The 15,809-nt window shown below is 34.3% G+C and overlaps 8 non-coding genes across 8 annotated transcripts; all 8 read left to right on the top strand.

Annotated features, from left to right (window-relative positions):
- Nucleotides 1-41: 41 nt before the first annotated feature.
- Nucleotides 42-113, top strand: TRNAC-GCA (transfer RNA cysteine (anticodon GCA)). Its single transcript has one exon. It is a non-coding gene; the product is annotated as a tRNA-Cys (tRNA).
- Nucleotides 114-950: 837 nt separating this feature from the next.
- On the top strand, nucleotides 951-1,022 carry TRNAC-GCA (transfer RNA cysteine (anticodon GCA)). Its single transcript has one exon. It is a non-coding gene; the product is annotated as a tRNA-Cys (tRNA).
- An 848-nt stretch (nucleotides 1,023-1,870) lies between these two features.
- TRNAC-GCA (transfer RNA cysteine (anticodon GCA)) lies at nucleotides 1,871-1,942 on the top strand. The gene has a single exon. It is a non-coding gene; the product is annotated as a tRNA-Cys (tRNA).
- Nucleotides 1,943-3,712: 1,770 nt separating this feature from the next.
- TRNAC-GCA (transfer RNA cysteine (anticodon GCA)) lies at nucleotides 3,713-3,784 on the top strand. Its single transcript has one exon. It is a non-coding gene; the product is annotated as a tRNA-Cys (tRNA).
- An 840-nt stretch (nucleotides 3,785-4,624) lies between these two features.
- Nucleotides 4,625-4,696, top strand: TRNAC-GCA (transfer RNA cysteine (anticodon GCA)). Its single transcript has one exon. It is a non-coding gene; the product is annotated as a tRNA-Cys (tRNA).
- A 1,712-nt stretch (nucleotides 4,697-6,408) lies between these two features.
- TRNAC-GCA (transfer RNA cysteine (anticodon GCA)) lies at nucleotides 6,409-6,480 on the top strand. The gene has a single exon. It is a non-coding gene; the product is annotated as a tRNA-Cys (tRNA).
- A 7,626-nt stretch (nucleotides 6,481-14,106) lies between these two features.
- On the top strand, nucleotides 14,107-14,178 carry TRNAC-GCA (transfer RNA cysteine (anticodon GCA)). The gene has a single exon. It is a non-coding gene; the product is annotated as a tRNA-Cys (tRNA).
- Nucleotides 14,179-15,021: 843 nt separating this feature from the next.
- On the top strand, nucleotides 15,022-15,093 carry TRNAC-GCA (transfer RNA cysteine (anticodon GCA)). The gene has a single exon. It is a non-coding gene; the product is annotated as a tRNA-Cys (tRNA).
- Nucleotides 15,094-15,809: the final 716 nt, after the last annotated feature.

Raw genomic sequence — 15,809 nt, 5'->3', positions numbered from 1 at the left:
GTTGAAAAAAAAAAATTGAGCGTTTGCATTTTTCAAAAATAGGGGGTATATCTCAATGGTAGAGCATTTGACTGCATATCAAGAGGTCCTTGGTTCAACTCCGAGTGCCCCCTGAATGTACATTTTCAACAGATTAAAAATACATGCTTCGCTACCTATATATTTATACTAGTTTTAGAACCGTATTAATTTGAATTCATGTTTTCTTTATATGAATACTAGTTAAGAAATCCAGCAAAAAGTTTGAGAAATTTTGCCTGTAAAGAAATCTACAAAAGATACATAAAGCACTTTGGAAGACTATAAAACTGAGAATTTACTTGTGATATAAAAATTACTGAGTGTTTCTCTGTACTTGTTGTATTAGTTTGTTATTTTTAACAAATAAAAATATATATCAATGTAATAAAAGGCACAACAACATAAAGATGCAAATAGATTTCAGGTTTTATGAGAAAAAAAAAAAAAAAGTTTAGGTCTTTTAATATTAGGGGGTATATCTCAGTGGTAGACTGCAGATCAAGAGATCTTTGGTTTAACTCCAAGTGCCCCCTGAAGATGCGTTTACAATGGATTAATAATACTGTACATGATTTCTTACCTACATATTTATGCAAGCTTTTGAACCATGTGAAGTTGAATTCATATTTTTGTGCTTTCTTAAAGCACATTGGTAGACTCTAAAACTAAGATTTGACTGGTAAAATAAAAATTCCTGAGAGTTCCTCTGTACTTTTTGCTAAAGTTAATTATTTTGAACAAAGAAAAATGCATATCAAAGTAAAAAAACACAACCATATATAAACTGAAGAAAATTTCAGGTTTCATGTTAAAAAAGAAGAGTTTACATTTTTCAAATATAGGTGGCATAGCTTAGTGGTAGAGCATTTGAACATTTTTCAGATTGCATGTTGAAAAAAAAAATTGAGCGTTTGCATTTTTCAAATATAGGGGGTATAGCTCAGTGGTAGAGCATTTGACTGCAGATCAAGAGGTCCTTGGTTCAACTCCGAGTGCCCCCTTAAGGTACATTTTCAACAGATTAAAAATACATGCTTCGCTACCTATATATTTATACTAGATTTAGAACCGTATGAAGTTGAATTCATGTTTTCTTTATATGAATACTAGTTAAGAAATGCAGCAAAAAGTTTGAGAAATTTTGCCTGTAAAGAAATCTATAAAATATATATAAAGCACATTGGAAGACTATAAAACTGAGAATTTACTTGTGATATAAAAATTACTGAGTGTTTCTCTGTGCTTGTTGTATTAGTTTGTTACTTTTAACAAATAAAAATGTATATCAATGTAAAAAAGGCACAACAACATAAAACTGCAAATAGATTTCAGGTTTTATGAGGGAAAAAAAAAAAAAAAGAGTTTAGGTCTTTTAATATTAGGGGGTATATCTCAGTGGTAGACAGTTAGACTGCAGATCAAGAGATCTTTGGTTTAACTCCAAGTGCCCCCTGAAGGTGCGTTTGCAATGGATTAATAATACTGTACATGATTTCTTACCTACATATTTATGCAACTTTTGAACCATGTGAAGTTGAATTCATGTTTTTGTCTTTCTTAAAGCACATTGGTAGACTCTAAAACTAAGATTTGACTGGTAAAATAAAAATTCCTGAGAGTTCCTCTGTACTTTTTGCTAAAGTTAATTATTTTGAACAAAGAAAAATGCATATCAAAGTAAAAAAACACAACCATATATAAACTGAAGAAAATTTCAGGTTTCATGTTAAAAAAGAAGAGTTTACATTTTTCAAATATAGGTGGCATAGCTTAGTGGTAGAGCATTTGAACATTTTTCAGATTACATGTTGAAAAAAAAAAAATTGAGCGTTTGCATTTTTCGAATATAGGGGGTATAGCTCAGTGGTAGAGCATTTGACTGCAGATCAAGAGGTCCTTGGTTCAACTCCGAGTGCCCCCTGAAGGTACATTTTCAACAGATTAAAAATACATGCTTCGCTACCTATATATTTATACTAGATTTAGAACCGTAAGAAGTTGAATTCTTGTTTTCTTTATATGAATACTAGTTAAGAAATGCAGCAAAAAGTTTGAGAAATTTTGCCTGTAAAGAAATCTACAAAAGATATATAAAGCACATTGGAAGACTATAAAACTGAGAATTAACTTGTGATATAAAAATTACTGAGTGTTTCTCTGTACTTGTTGTATTAGTTTGTTACTTTTAACAAATAAAAATGTATATCAATGTAAAAAAGGCACAACAACATAAAACTGTGCAAATAGATTTCAGGTTTTATGAGGGGGAAAAAAAAAAAAAAAAAAAAAAAAAAAAAAGAGTTTAGGTCTTTTAATATTAGGGGGTATATCTCAGTGGTAGACTGCAGATCAAGAGATCTTTGGTTTAACTCCAAGTGCCCCCTGAAGATGCATTTACAATGGATTAATAATACTGTACATGATTTCTTACTTACATATTTATGCAAGCTTTTGAACCATGTGAAGTTGAATTCATGTTTTTGTGCTTTCTTAAAGCACATTGGTAGACTCTAAAACTAAGATTTGACTGGTAAAATAAAAATTCCTGAGAGTTCCTCTGTACTTTTTGCTAAAGTTAATTATTTTTAACAAAGAAAAATGCATATCAAAGTAAAAGAACACAACCATATATAAACTGAAGAAAATTTCAGGTTTCATGTTAAAAAAGAAGAGTTTACACTTTTCAAATATAGGTGGCATAGCTTAGTGGTAGAGCATTTGAACATTTTTCAGATTGCATGTTGAAAAAAAAAGTGAGCGTTTGCATTTTTCAAATATAGGGGGTATAGCTCAGTGGTAGAGATCAAGAGGTCCTTGGTTCAACTCCGAGTGCCCCCTGAAGGTACATTTTCAACAGCTTAAAAATACATGCTTTGCTACCTATACATTTATACTAGATTTAGAACCGTATGAAGTTGAATTCATGTTTTCTTTATATGAATACTAGTAAAGAAATGCAGCAAAAAGTTTGAGAAATTTTGCCTGAAAAGAAATCTACAAAAGATATATAAAGCACATTGAAAGACTATAAAACTGAGAATTTACTTGTGATATAAAAATTACTGAGTGTTTCTCTGTACTTGTTGTATTAGTTTGTTATTTTTAACAAATAAAAATGTATATCAATGTAAAAAAAGGCACAACAACATAAAAATGCAAATAGATTTCATGTTTTATGAGAAAAAAAAAAAAAAAAAAAAAAAAAAAAAAGGAGCTTAGGTCTTTTCATATTAGGGGGTATATCTCAGTGGTAGACTGCAGATCAAGAGATCTTTGGTTTAACTCCAAGTGCCCCCTGAAGATGCGTTTGCAATGGATTAATAATACTGTACATGATTTCTTACCTACATATTTATGCAAGCTTTTGAACCACGTGAAGTTGAATTCATGTTTTTGTCTTTCTTAAAGCACATTGGTACACTCTAAAACTAAGATTTGACAGGTAAAATAAAAATTCCTGAGAGTTCCTCTGTACTTTTTGCTAAAGATAATTATTTTTAACAAAGAAAAATGCATATTGAAGTAAAAAAACACAACCATATATAAACTGAAGAAAATGTCAGGTTTCATGTTAAAAAAGAAGAGTTTACATTTTTCAAATATAGGTGGCATAGCTTACTGGTAGAGCATTTGAACATTTTTCAGATGGCATGTTGAAAAAAAAATTGAGCGTTTGCATTTTTCAAGATTAGGGGGTATATCTCAGTGGTAGAGCATTTGACTGCAGATCAAGAGGTCCTTGGTTCAACTCCAAGTGCCCCCTGAATGTACATTTTCAACAGATTAAAAATACATGCCTCGCTAACTATATATTTATACTAGTTTTAGAACCGTATGAATTTGAATTCATGTTTTCTTTATATGAATACTAGTTAAGAAATGCAGCAAAAAGTTTGAGAAATTTTGCCTGTAAAGAAATCTACAAAAGATACATAAAGCACTTTGGAAGACTATAAAACTGAGAATTTACTTGTGATATAAAAATTACTGAGTGTTTCTCTGTACTTGTTGTATTAGTTTGTTATTTTTAACAAATAAAAATATATATCAATGTAATAAAAGGCACAACAACATAAAGATGCAAATAGATTTCAGGTTTTATGAGAAAAAAAAAAAAAAGGAGTTTAGGTCTTTTAACATTAGGGGGTATATCTTAGTGGTAGACTGCAGATCAAGAGATCTTTGGTTTAACTCCAAGTGCCCCCTGAAGATACGTTTACAATGGATTAGTAATACTGTACATGATTTCTTACCTACATATTTATGCAACTTTTGAACCATGTGAAGTTGAATTCATGTTTTTGTCTTTCTTAAAGCACATTGGTAGACTCTAAAACTAAGATTTGACTGGTAAAATAAAAATTCCTGAGAGTTCCTCTGTACTTTTTGCTAAAGTTAATTATTTTGAACAAAGAAAAATGCATATCAAAGTAAAAAAACACAACCATATATAAACTGAAGAAAATTTCAGGTTTCATGTTAAAAAAGAAGAGTTTACATTTTTCAAATATAGGTGGCATAGCTTAGTGGTAGAGCATTTGAACATTTTTCAGATTGCATGTTGAAAAAAAAAAAAATTGAGCGTTTGCATTTTTCGAATATAGGGGGTATAGCTCAGTGGTAGAGCATTTGACTGCAGATCAAGAGGTCCTTGGTTCAACTCCGAGTGCCCCCTGAAGGTACATTTTCAACAGATTAAAAATACATGCTTCGCTACCTATATATTTATACTAGATTTAGAACCGTATGAAGTTGAATTCATGTTTTCTTTATATGAATACTAGTAAAGAAATGCAGCAAAAAGTTTGAGAAATTTTGCCTGAAAAGAAATCTACAAAAGATATATAAAGCACATTGAAAGACTATAAAACTCAGAATTTACTTGTGATATAAAAATTACTGAGTGTTTCTCTGTACTTGTTGTATTAGTTTGTTATTTTTAACAAATAAAAATGTATATCAATGTAAAAAAAGGCACAACAACATAAAAATGCAATTAGATTTCAGGTTTTATGAGAAAAAAAAAAAGAGTTTAGGTCTTTTAATATTAGGGGGTATATCTCAGTGGTAGACTGCAGATAAAGAGATCTTTGGTTTAACTCCAAGTGCCCCCTGAAGATGCGTTTACAATGGATTAATAATACTGTACATGATTTCTTACCTACATATTTATGCAAGCTTTTGAACCATGTGAAGTTGAATTCATGTTTTTGTGCTTTCTTAAAGCACATTGGTAGACTCTAAAACTAAGATTTGACTGGTAAAATAAAAATTCCTGAGAGTTCCTCTGTACTTTTTGCTAAAGTTAATTATTTTGAACAAAGAAAAATGCATATCAAAGTAAAAAAAACACAACCATATATAAACTGAAGAAAATTTCAGGTTTCATGTTAAAAAAGAAGAGTTTACATTTTTCAAATATAGGTGGCATAGCTTAGTGGTAGAGCATTTGAACATTTTTCAGATTGCATGTTGAAAAAAAAAAATTGAGCGTTTGCATTTTTCAAATAAAGGGGGTATAGCTCCCTGAAGGTACATTTTCAACAGATTAAAAATACATGCTTCGCTACCTATGTATTTATACTAGATTTAGAACCGTATGAAGTTCAATTCATGTTTTCTTTATATGAATACTAGTTAAGAAATGCAGCAAAAAGTTTGAGAAATTTTGCCTGTAAAGAAATCTACAAAAGATATATAAAGCACATTGGAAGACTATAAAACTGAGAATTTTCTTGTGATATAAAAATTAATGAGTGTTTCTCTGTACTTGTTGTATTAGTTTGTTATTTTTAACAAATAAAAATGTATATCAATGTAAAAAAGGCAAAACAACATAAAACTGTGCAAATAGATTTCAGGTTTTATGAGGGGAAAAAAAAAAAAAAAAAAAAAAAGAGTTTAGGTCTTTTAATATTGGGGGTATATCTCAGTGGTAGACAGTTAGACTGCAGATCAAGAGATCTTTGGTTTAACTCCAAGTGCCCCCTGAAGGTGCGTTTACAATGGATTAATAATACTGTACATGATTTCTTACCTACATATTTATGCAAGCTTTTGAACCATGTGAAGTTGAATTCATGTTTTTGTGCTTTCTTAAAGCACATTGGTAGACTCTAAAACTAAGATTTGACTGGTAAAATAAAAATTCCTGAGAGTTCCTCTGTACTTTTTGCTAAAGTTAATTATTTTTAACAAAGAAAAATGCATATCAAAGTAAAAAAACACAACCATATATAAACTGAAGAAAATGTCAGGTTTCATGTTAAAAAAGAAGAGTTTACATTTTTCAAATATAGGTGGCATAGCTTAGTGGTAGAGCATTTGAACATTTTTCAGATTGCATGTTGAAAAAAAAAAATTGAGCATTTGCATTTTTCAAAAATAGGGGGTATAGCTCAGTGGTAGAGCATTTGACTGCAGATCAAGAGGTCCTTGGTTTAACTCCGAGTGCCCCCTGAAGGTAAATTTTCAACAGATTAAAAATACATGCTTCGCTACCTATACATTTATACTAGATTTAGAACCGTATGAAGTTGAATTCATGTTTTCTTTATATGAATACTAGTAAAGAAATGCAGCAAAAAGTTTGAGAAATTTTGCCTGAAAAGAAATCTACAAAAGATATATAAAGCACATTGAAAGACTATAAAACTGAGAATTTACTTGTGATATAAAAATTACTGAGTGTTTCTCTGTACTTGTTGTATTAGTTTGTTATTTTTAACAAATAAAAATGTATATCAATGTAAAAAAAGGCACAACAACATAAAAATGCAAATAGATTTCATGTTTTATGAGAAAAAAAAAAAAAAAAAGAGTTTAGGTCTTTTAATATTAAGGGGTATATCTCAGTGGTAGACTGCAGATCAAGAGATCTTTGGTTTAACTCCAAGTGCCCCCTGAAGATGCGTTTACAATGGATTAATAATACTGTACATGATTTCTTACCTACATATTTATGCAAGCTTTTGAACCATGTGAAGTTGAATTCATGTTTTTGTGCTTTCTTAAAGCACATTGGTAGACTCTAAAACTAAGATTTGACTGGTAAAATAAAAATTCCTGAGAGTTCCTCTGTACTTTTTGCTAAAGTTAATTATTTTGAACAAAGAAAAATGCATATCAAAGTAAAAAAACACAACCATATATAAACTGAAGAAAATTCCAGGTTTCATGTTAAAAAAGAAGAGTTTACATTTTTCAAATATAGGTGGCATAGCTTAGTGGTAGAGCATTTGAACATTTTTCAGATTGCATGTTAGAGTCATGTGGGATAATAGGCTGGCTCCCCATTTGTCCCTTCGCTCTAAGGCTGGGAGTGGTCGATAACCCCAATCATGTTCACCGGTGTTCCATCCAACAAGAGCCCAATCCTCACAGTTTGACCCTTCCCCCCTTTCAGCAGTAGTGACACAGATGAATTGTGTATTAAACCTGATATGAAACTGTGCCATGGGGCCTGGACATTCTTATTGTGAGACAGTAGTCAAATTGATATGTTACTCTTGGGGTGGAGACATTATACCAGAAAGTCAGTATGCCCTTCTCATGAGTGACTACCCCTTGGTGACTGACTACCCCTTGAGCTAGGAAAAAGGATAAGTGCCAGATGGATGAAGAGTGGCAGCCGCTACTGGACTCTGGATCTGGCATCTCCTTGCAGTGGGAAGCGAGGACCCATGGACTGCTGCGATAGTTGACAGGACTTGGAACAGGCTGTCACCTCTAGGTTCAAGGGTACGTCTGTTGAACCTCTTGGTGATGAGGACTCAGTCACCGGGCAGGATCTGGTGGGCTCCTATGTCCTCAGGATCTGGGATGGATGAAAAGACTCGAAAATGCATTTTAGTCACATGTTTTTAAACTTAGTCTACATATAGGCAATTATACTTGTGCGTGTATGTGACCCAAGGGAAAGACTAAACTCTTATGCTATGACCCCTGTTTCCTGTATAGCATCAAGTATGTAGAGTTTTGTTCGAGGCCTTAAATTTTCCTTGTTCATCCTTAGGCGTATTTCATCCTGTATAACTTCATCTTAGGTCCATTTCTTCTTTTCTTCCTTGGATACTTGTTTCTGGAGTGTTATTCCTTTTCCTCTGTTTCCGTGTCAACCGGTATTACTGCTGCTTCTTTTGCTGTTACTTCAGCTAGTCTGTTGCCCACTGCTTCCCTTGAAGTGTCTCCAGTGTGTGCTTTTACTTTTACCACCGCAACTCTTCCTGGCATCAACAAGGACTCCATTAATTCTTGTATGGCTTTGTGGTGTCAGACTGGCGTTCCGTTAGCTGTGATGAAGCCTCTTTCCCTCCAGATTGATCTTGACAGCTTCATGTTGAGTGGACCTCTTGTATGCTTCTGTCAAGGCCCGCAGTCCTGCCTTTGGATGTAGGCAGTGGTTTTGCTGGCAGCAAGTTACTTCTGTGGCTACTGCTATACCAGTGTGCGAACGGCCTTCTTGGTCTGCATACCTTGGTCTATCCACAAAGAGCATCAGGTCAGGATCTTCCAGGTGTTCTCTTGCCTCATGACAGCAAGACAATCGCGTTCAGCCATTTCAGAGTCGACTACCTCTTCCACTAATGTGTCAGAGATGTGGTTTTCATCCTCCATCTTCCTCCCCCCTTTGGCAGAGGTAGAAGAGTAGCTGGATTATGGACAGCACATCTGGAGATGGTGACGTTGTCCGGGAGCAGAGTAGGGGATGGCAGGCAGAAAAATCAGAAGCTTTATCCAGCACAGGTGGGTTGCAAACACGGTTCTCATGCAGGTTTGGACTTCACGAGTCACTTGGTCAGGTTTTGGAGAGTAGAAGCCAGGAGGGCATTGTCTTCCTCCGTGAAGCTGTGTTAGGACTCCATTTACATGGTCAGGCTTCTTCATGACAAACAGACAAAACAGTTCAGTATAGCGTGGCAGTCCTAGAGCTGTGAAAATGTGATTGCAATTTAGCATATAAAACACACCGATACCTTCTTTGGTTAACCTTAAAATAGTTATAAAAAAGGTTGCATGTGTAGAAGAGCAGTATTGTCTTGGCTGTCTTCAGTCAGGGTCGGAGGTCATCCATATGTATTGTAAAAAAAAAGTGGCTGTGGGATGTATCCTCTTCCAGGGCTCCAGGACCGTGGTCATGGCTCGGGTGAACATAGAGAGGCTATACTGTGCCCCTTGAGGCATCATAGTCCAAATATATTGCTGGCCCTCGTGTGAAAACAAGCAGGTACTGGCTTGCAGCATGTAGAAATAAACTGAAGAAAACATTGGCCAGGTCAATCACCGTGAACCATAGAAAAATAAATAAAATTGATAAAAACAAAACATAGTGTGTGGGTTTGGTACCATAGATGTGTTCAGTACTATAACTTCATTGACAGCACATAAGTCATGTATTATCCATAACTTCATAGAAATAATTGCAAATTATGAAATGGAGGGTAAATATTGCAATTTCCTTGGCAGCTGGGCTACTGGCTTCTGCCCCACCTTTACAAAATGGATTTTCAGCCTGCCAATATTGAGTCTGGGATCAGTGCCATTAGTTCAACGCCCACATGATCTACAGATGTGTCTTGTAAAAAAGAAAAGACTACATACTTCTTCAGCAAGTAGATCAATATCCCTGATTACTCTTCTGATTGCATCGGGACCCACCAGGAATTTGAGAGGAGTATCCTCAACCTCTGTCTGGGTGAGAGATATTGTTTCTCTACTGTATTTTTGTGGGGGGGGGGCGAGCTGTTTACTAGGGTATCTGTCTCCTGGCATTTCCAGGAGTCCTTGCATGTAGTAGATTGTGTATAAAAGTATGAGCTTTGAGGCTTAAAAGATGATGATGATAATTATGTCCCCTCACCATATAACGATAAATACTGTAGATTATCAGTCTGAGCTATTTATTTCCTGTCTCCTCCGGTTCTGTTTACTTATATACCTCCATGTCATATTCATCTTTTTCTTCATTATTCTTTTCATAAACTACATTAATTAATAAAACTATAATGGATGCTGGACAGGATGTAGCATAAGACGTGCCGTCTATATAAATAGTTGGAAAGAAGGTACGGCTCTTTGGGTTGGTCATCTGACAGTCAGAACAAGTCTCACGATATTCTGCATTCTGCGTTTGACAGCTGGCACACGTCCAGTCATCTGGAATGTATATAGAGGTATAAATGAATGTAATGCAGATATTGCAACTGACATCTTCCTGTGTAAATATTTGTTTTGCACAAAATTCAGCAATCTTGTTATATTCCTCTCCTCATGCCTTTTTTCCTAACTTCCTCTGCCTTCTTATAAAATGCTTCAGGGTCCTGTAACACCTCATAATACCTGAGGCTGGGACGCTGCTCTCCACTCATTAACACATTCTTCTATCCCTTCTTATCTAATGCTCCTCCCCTCGTGATCAGAGGGTTTCTTAACGTACATTTTCTTTCTCACTCCACTATGGGTCATATCTGTCTTATAGATATTGACTGACTGCTCCCACCCATTCTATCATCTGAATTCTGAGTATATCTGAAAAACATGTGTATGTGTGCGTCTTGAAACAAATTCTCACGGGGTTATGAACAGTTGGATATGTTACTGTAAAAGTAAACATAGTGATGTCTAGCTATCTTGAACACAGTAATATAGGGAATTAACCAACAACTAACACCAGAGTATTTCACAAATCTTGTGTATCCAGAAACTGCGTAGTATAAAAATACCTTATAAATTGTTAAAATTTCTGTTTCCTCAAAACTTTCGCTCAAAAATATTTCAAAGAAAACCATCTCATAGAGAAATATAATAACATTAGAAAACAATAACTAAAAAGTAACAATAGACCTCGGATCTCACAGAGATATCTGTACAAATCAAGCAATTACCATTCAAGTAATTCTCTTTCTACCTGAACCAACTAACCTTATAATTATAGTATGCAGAACAAAACCAGTTTATCCAATTCTCTAATTTCACAACATATATATGTATACACACATAGAATGCATTCAAAAATTTTAACCACATGCTAGTACGCCTCCTGCAAATTATACACACTACAAACGACAAAAGACAATGAATTTAAAACTGGTACTGACATCAAATACTGCGAATCCTTGACACCAAAACAATTCGCAATTTACCTATCCATATGCCAGCCTGATTTGTAGAGGTGAAAAATCTACACCTGGGCAAACCATACTTTTCAGGGAGAGAGCAATCACTCAGTCACATCAACACGGTAATTGAAATTACCCTTCCACCCATATAACTTATGAACCTATGCTGCAGCTAAAACACCATCATATTAGCCAGATGATGTCCGGTGGGAAACCCGCAAGAAGTCACCAACCACTTAGAGGTTGGAAAATCACTGAGAGTAATCAAGCCCCTACTCCCACTTGCCCACTGGGAGAGACACAGTTCAGACTTCTGCGATCATCGGTCAAGCCGAGAGCAGGACCGGAACCAGAGTGACAGTGAATTTGCTCAGTACGTCTCCCTATCTATATTTTTTTTTTTTTCCTTTTCAGGCTGGCTGAGGTAACAATCACGTATGCAAACAACCAAAACAGCAAAGCAGAGAGGCAAAGCAGATAAGGCAGACAATTAAACTTTTAGATTACCGTAATTATAAATATGCTTGAAGGGTTACTGTGTGTATACTATAAAACAACTTATTACACTCTATATTTTATATCCTCCGGACCGAATACAGATAATGTAGCGTGATTGTTAAACACTTTGCATTCAGGAAATGCAGCTGAAATAGCAGTCTAACCAGTATGGCAGTATATTCAATATGAGAGCTGCGGACAGGCGTGTCACAACAATGCATCAATACTTCAAACATAAAAAAAAACTATTATGAATGTATTCCTTATCCCTTTCACTGTTCTTTTGTTACCAAGGCAACTAGGGCTGGGCTTTTTGTCACTTTAGGTATAGTAAATAGTGGTAATCACTTCTAGATAGGTGGTTGATATTTCAGCAGAGGGGGAAAAATTAGTAATCACCTCTTTCCTTAAAAATGTATATACCGTGTCATTCACGTCACCGGGCCCAGTTTATACCGTGGGCGTATGGCCGGACGTGAGCACCTATATGTGTATATATATAATATATACATAACTTCTTCGACCGTCTAAGGTCGGAACCAGGGTGATAACCCAGTGGAAACATCCCCTTTGTACTCTGCTCTGTTTGTTTCTAGTAGCGCTAGTGCAGTATGAAATAGTTTTTAACAGATACTTGACAGATTCTAGATACACCCTCTGAATTGGTTAGACCGGATAATACACACAGACAATTAAGGAATTATATACCTGACCGGGTCCGTAGGCTCAGGACTTTCAAACGTGGTCAGTTTAAGGGTTCAGAGAAGACAGCCAACTATCTCCTCCCAGCCGGACGTGAATACAGAAGGTTAGGTAAGATGATATATTTTCTCACCAGGTCTCGAGCTGCAGTCTCATCCCGCTGGAAAGACGTCCGTCCTGGGGGGAGATTTTGTTGCGGCTGTGATCATCTGGTATCGTCCTGAGCCCCACGTTGGGCGCCAACTGATGATTCTGTCACACTAAGGTGCGACCCGTCTTAATTGTCTGTGGCCGAATTGTAGCTTTGGCACAAGGTATACGTATACTCGAGAAAAGAATACACAAGACAAGAGGGTATCGTGTCAGTATGATTCTTCTCTGTCTTTAATCAAACGTGTACAGCTTTTATAACAGAATTTGAGCTACATCATCAGTTACATCATGGACATGTTTCCAGTTACTATTTGCTTTTCCCAGGTCGCTACACAATCATTATGTACATTTCTGGGTTACCATTTACTGCTCCCATATTGCTAAACAATACTTATATACACAAGTATTGTTTTCTAGCTTGGCTTACCCTGGTCCACCCAGTTTATTCAATATTTGATGAAGCTTAGGTGAGTGATACCATACAGAAACAACTCTAAGAAAATATAAGAAAATCAGAAGTATCTTAAAGCAACATGATCCCAATATCCAGCAAAGCGTCCATATAGTGATACAGTTTTGATTCTTGTATATATTCATGTGCCATATATTCTTCCCTTAACAGTTTAACTCCAAGTGCCCCCTGAAGATGCGTTTACAATGGATTAATAATACTGTACATGATTTCTTACCTACATATTTATGCAAGCTGTGGTAGAGCATTTGACTGCAGATCAAGAGGTGCTTGGTTCAACTCCGAGTGCCCCTGAAGGTACATTTTCAACAGATTAAAAATACATGCTTCGCTACCTATATATTTATACTAGATTTAGAACCGTATGAAGTTGAATTCATGTTTTCTTTATATGAATACTAGTTAAGAAATGCAGCAAAAAGTTTGAGAAATTTTGCCTGTAAAGAAATCTACAAAAGATATATAAAGCACATTGGAAGACTATAAAACTGAGAATTTACTTGTGATATAAAAATTAATGAGTGTTTCTCTGTACTTGTTGTATTAGTTTGTTATTTTTAACAAATAAAAATGTATATCAATGTAAAAAAGGCACAACAACATAAAACTGTGCAAATAGATTTCAGGTTTTATGAGGGAAAAAAAAAAAAAAAGAGTTTAGGTCTTTTAATATTGGGGGTATATCTCAGTGGTAGACAGTTAGACTGCAGATCAAGAGATCTTTGGTTTAACTCCAAGTGCCCCCTGAAGGTGCATTTACAATGGATTAATAATACTGTACATGATTTCTTACCTACATATTTATGCAAGCTTTTGAACCATGTGATGTTGAATTCATGTTTTTGTCTTTCTTAAAGCACATTGATAGACTCTAAAACTAAGATTTGACTGGTAAAATAAAAATTCCTGAGAGTTCCTCTGTACTTTTTGCTAAAGTTAATTATTTTTAACAAAGAAAAATGCATATCAAAGTAAAAAAACACAACCATATATAAACTGAAGAAAATGTCAGGTTTCATGTTAAAAAAGAAGAGTTTACATTTTTCAAATATAGGTGGCATAGCTTAGTGGTAGAGCATTTGAACATTTTTCAGATTGCATGTTGAAAAAAAAAAAATTGAGCGTTTGCATTTTTCAAATATAGGGGGTATAGCTCAGTGGTAGAGCATTTGACTGCAGATCAAGAGGTCCTTGGTTCAACTCCGAGTGCCCCCTGAATGTACATTTTCAACAGATTAAAAATACATGCTTCGCTACCTATGTATTTATACTAGATTTAGAACCGTATGAAGTTGAATTCATGTTTTCTTTATATGAATACTAGTTAAAAAATGCAGCAAAAAGTTTGAGAAATTTTGCCTGTAAAGAAATCTACAAAAGATATATAAAGCACATTGGAAGACCATAAAACTGAGAATTTACTTGTGATATAAAAATTAATGAGTGTTTCTCTGTACTTGTTGTATTAGTTTGTTATTTTTAACAAATAAAAATGTATATCAATGTAAAAAAGGCACAACAACATAAAACTGTGCAAATAGATTTCAGGTTTTATGAGAAAAAAAAAAAAAGTTTAGGTCTTTTAATATTAGGGGGTATATCTCAGTGGTAGATAGTTAGACTGGAGATCAAGAGATCTTTGGTTTACCTCCAAGTGCCCCCTGAAGATGCGTTTACAATGGATTAATAATACTGTACATGATTTCTTACCTACATATTTATGCAAGCTTTTGAACCACGTGAAGTTGAATTCATGTTTTTGTCTTTCTTAAAGCACATTGGTACACTCTAAAACTAAGATTTGACAGGTAAAATAAAAATTCCTGAGAGTTCCTCTGTACTTTTTGCTAAAGATAATTATTTTTAACAAAGAAAAATGCATATTGAAGTAAAAAAACACAACCATATATAAACTGAAGAAAATGTCAGGTTTCATGTTAAAAAAGAAGAGTTTACATTTTTCAAATATAGGTGGCATAGCTTAGTGGTAGAGCATTTGAACATTTTTCAGATGGCATGTTGAAAAAAAAAATTGAGCGTTTGCATTTTTCAAGAATAGGGGGTATATCTCAGTGGTAGAGCATTTGACTGCAGATCAAGCGGTCCTTGGTTCAACTCCAAGTGCCCCCTGAATGTACATTTTCAACAGATTAAAAATACATGCTTCGCTACCTATATATTTATACTAGTTTTAGAGCCGTATGAATTTGAATTCATGTTTTCTTTATATGAATACTAGTTAAGAAATGCAGCAAAAAGTTTGAGAAATTTTGCCTGTAAAGAAATCTACAAAAGATACATAAAGCACTTTGGAAGACTATAAAACTGAGAATTTACTTGTGATATAAAAATTACTGAGTGTTTCTCTGTACTTGTTGTATTAGTTTGTTATTTTTAACAAATAAAAATATATATCAATGTAATAAAAGGCACAACAACATAAAGATGCAAATAGATTTCAGATTTTATGAGAAAAAAAAAAAAAAAGAGTTTAGGTCTTTTAACATTAGGGGGTATATCTTAGTGGTAGACTGCAGATCAAGAGATCTTTGGTTTAACTCCAAGTGCCCCCTGAAGATACGTTTACAATGGATAAATAATACTGTACATGATTTCTTACCTACATATTTATGCAAGCTTTTGAACCATGTGATGTTGAATTCATGTTTTTGTCTTTCTTAAAGCACATTGGTAGACTCTAAAACTAAGATTTGACTGGTAAAATAAAAATTCCTGAGAGTTCCTCTGTACTTTTTGCTAAAGATAATTATTTTTAACAAAGAAAACTGCATATCGAAGTAAAAAAACACAACCATATATAAACTGAAGAAAATGTCAGGTTTCAT

This window comes from Dendrobates tinctorius, unplaced genomic scaffold, assembly GCF_039654945.1.
Source record: "Dendrobates tinctorius isolate UK_male_01 unplaced genomic scaffold, ASM3965494v1 ptg000008l, whole genome shotgun sequence".
Lineage (NCBI taxonomy): Eukaryota > Metazoa > Chordata > Amphibia > Anura > Dendrobatidae > Dendrobates > Dendrobates tinctorius.
The sequence above is the reverse complement of the archived record's forward strand: the minus strand, read 5'-3'. Positions and strand labels throughout refer to the sequence as shown.